Raw genomic sequence first — 3,908 nt, forward strand, 5'->3', positions numbered from 1 at the left:
AACAGAGTGAAAAGAGAGAAGAGAAAGAAAAGAGAGAAGATACAGAAACAGAGAACAGAATGAAAAGAGAGAAGAAATAAAAACAGAGATCAGAGAGAAAAGAGATAAGAGAGAGAAACAAAGAACAGAAAGAAAAGAGATAAGAGAGAGAAACAGAGAACAGAGAGAAAAGAGAGAAGATAGAAAACACAACAGAGAGAAGAAATGAAAAAAGAGAACAGAGAGAAAAGAGATAAAAAGAGAGACAGAGAACAGAGAGAAAAGAGAGAAGATAGAAAACACAGAACATAGAGAAGAAATGAAAAAGAGAACAGAGAGAAAAGAGATAAAAAGAGAGACAGAGAACAGAGAGAAAAGAGAGAAGATAGAAAACACAGAACATAGAGAAGAAATGAAAAAGAGAACAGAGAGAAAAGAGATAAAAAGAGAGACAGAGAACAGAGAGAAAAGAGAGAAAAGAGAGAATAGAGAGAGAGGAGAGAGAGAAGACGGAGAAAACAGAGAACAGAGAGAAAATAGATAAAACAGAGAGAAAAGACAGAAGAATAAGAGATAGAGGAGAGAGAAAAGACATAGAAGCGGGAGAAGAGAGAGGATAGAGAGAAAACAGAGAATATTAGAAGTGAACAGAAGAGACGGCTGATCGATCATGGACTGGCATCTTGCCGTTCTTGTGCAGTACAGAGAAGGCGTGTTGTGCTTGTCGTATGAACCCTACGCACTAGCATTTCTTCTTCTTCATCCTACGACAAAACGCCAACCCCAGGAACAGGACAAACCCTAACATGGGAAAGAAGTGTAAACGGAGGAGACTTAAAAAGAGTAGAATGAAAAAATATCACAGATAAAAGGTACTTGTTAATCGATAACCAAATAGCTATTTTCTTTTGTACCTTGGGTTTTCTTGGTATCTGAGTTTATACTGAAGGAATTTGCTTTCCAAGAGATAATTTCGTTTTACCTCCGAAAATAACCAGTTTGACTTCGGAAAAATCAGCTTTGTTAAGAACAAAAACATGAACTCCTGTTTGTGCTACTGTATGAATATCAGGTTTATCAACTCTTATCTGGGTTATAGTAAGCGGCAGTAAATACGGACTTCTCTTCTATGTTTGCAAGAATGTGCCAAGAGCATATATCATCTAAAAACGAGGGGATCCACATACATATCTGAATGGGTTGATGTATAGAATCACAGGATCAACTCACCCAACAGATGACTGATGTTCAAGTAAACTTATGTTCCTAATAGGACCCCGTATATTAATTGGATTGACACAAAGAGAGTTGGACAGTCACGTAATTCTAGAATTATTGTACATTTAATGTTATATGTGCATCTATGAAAATGAATAGTTTTGTATTTGCAGCCATTCCTTGTGACTTTAGAAGTAGTTAAATTCACCAAATTAATCCTTTTATAAATTAACTTTATTGTGACAAAGCTATACTGGGCTTTAGATTGACAGGAAACAAATAAGAATTGTCTGAATGATCCGTGAAGCTCTAGGAAAGAAAGACGAATTGTCTAACTCATAATTTAACTTATAGATGTATTTCATGTGGGTGAGATAAAGATTCGAAAGACATTTTTTTATCCTACTTATACCTACTTATTTGAAGTGGATATTATAATTTAACAAAGATTATTTAAGACGTACTGTTGGTATGATAACTCCTGATTCCCCCTCTTTGACAGGAATACCCAGAGTAGTTATAGTAAAAAATATAAATTTAACTTTATCCTAATTATGTTGACTTTTCCCCAAATCGATACCAACGCATATTCCCAATCGCAAATAAATAAACTTGGAGCCGTCAAAAGGTATATTGATCTTGTCATCATCATTAGGAAATATATTTTTTAGTTTTTATTATGGGACATGAAAATTTGGATTGGATGTGAAGAAGAAGGGCTTCTCTCTTTTTTCTACACCATTTCTTCTATGATTTTTGTCTATGTCCATTATATTTCCCATTCAGCATATAATACTGATTAAAATGGCAGAATCATATAGAATAGGAGTTAAAAAAGTGCAACAGGAATGAGCTAAGAGTGAAGGACCCAATATGCAAATATCGAAGAGAAATCAAAGATCTTATTTGGAATTTCTTGATTACTTACTCATAGGTCTAAGTCAAAAACAACCACCAATAAAAAATATGTCCTCAGAATATGAACACAATTGTAGCTAAAATAAGGGCAGGCCTTGAACAAAATTCACCTGGACTAGAATTCTTCAAGTGCCTCTCCTTATTCTCCCTTCTTCTCTTGGCTCCCCTCCACTTGTGATGCAAACAAAACAATGTAACGACGAAGGTGAAACAATAATGGAGCTCGTAGAGATGAGGGAGAAGATTCAACATGTCTCGCTAAAAAAACTGATCAATTATAGATCCAATTGGTGCATGGGTGATTTGTTCATCTATTTTAGAGTGATATTATGATTCTGTTATCAGTCTTCCGCTTAGTGAATTGTTTATGTTTCAACTCAATCACGACCAAACAACACAGTTGGAACTTAGGAAAATGAGATGAGAAATTTGAAGGGTAAAGTGATAAAAAATTTAATGAAAATTTAGGAGTGCAAACTAGAGATAGTATGTAATGTTTATTGAGATAAAAGTCATATTATAAAGAGAGAAATTTGTAGGAAATGGACGGATAGTGAAAGTTAAAATGAAGTAACCATTAGGGTAATGTATGAAGATGATGGCAAAACTTGGATCTAGGTTCATAAAGTATTTATGCTCCCATAAAAAGAAAATCTAAACTTGGATCCTTGCATCCTTCTAAGATCAAGTATTTTCATGTACGAGGAAAGGAGGAGCAAATGATACACTCATAAAAATATGCACCTCAATTAGGTTAAGGGACCAGGATCATGGAGAGCATTTTCCTTTTTTCTAACCACTACTACATCATGTCCAGAATGAGGTGTACAGAAAGGGAAAGAGGATAATAATATTTTACACATAGGTCATGATATAAATGCCCTTCTATTTTTTCTAATTTTCTCTCATACCATTCCTTCTTCTTTTATCATTGGCTGAATTTTCATTTCTCAATTGCCTATGTATGGATTTTTTTATCCTCTTAAGAAGGGGATTTAGGCAGAATTATCAAAAAATCCAGTTAATAATGTGGTTAATTAAATATTTATATGATTAAATTCATACAAATTTCATGGAATTATTGAACTTTATCCTGTTATCAACCGCCCCCTGATGACTTGTCACGAGCATCTCTATCGAGGAATGTGACTAATGATAATAATTCCATATGAGTACATCATCTCACAACTCAGTGGGCAATTAAATAGGTGACTCACTTATCTAGGTACTAAAGTCATTATTTCCTCTCACCTTTCGTCTTGGATCATTGACTTTGAGGATTCCAGCCATAACTCATGTACATTCACCTTGTTTCAGTTTTCTTGTTTATCTAACTCCTTTGTGAATATTCTATATATTGATGATGTTTTGCATTCATTAACGTTATTTCAGATGACCAATATGTTTCCCTTGGTATTGTACATCAAACATCTTGTCCCATTTGTCTCGATCAAATTGTTTCATAGAAGTACGCATCCTCATCTCTTTGGCATCACTCACACACTTCTTGTTGAACAGAGATTCCCTTAGAATATTTGAAGTGATGTTCTTATCGCTATATTATTTTATGAAATTTCCCCATTATCTCCTTTGAGTGAAAAAATCCCATCCATTAAGACTTTGAGTGCTGCACTTTTTCTAAGACCAGATGCCTAGGTTGTCTAAACTTTGCCCATGCGACCTCAAAAAGCATGTTTGTTGATTATTCAAGTTCTCCAAAGGGGTATCTCATCTACCTTGCTTAGAAACTTAAATACATTTTGTACGTCAATGTTACATTGTTTGATGTCGAC

Source organism: Wolffia australiana, chromosome 10, assembly GCF_029677425.1.
Source record: "Wolffia australiana isolate 7733 chromosome 10, ASM2967742v1".
Lineage (NCBI taxonomy): Eukaryota > Viridiplantae > Streptophyta > Magnoliopsida > Alismatales > Araceae > Wolffia > Wolffia australiana.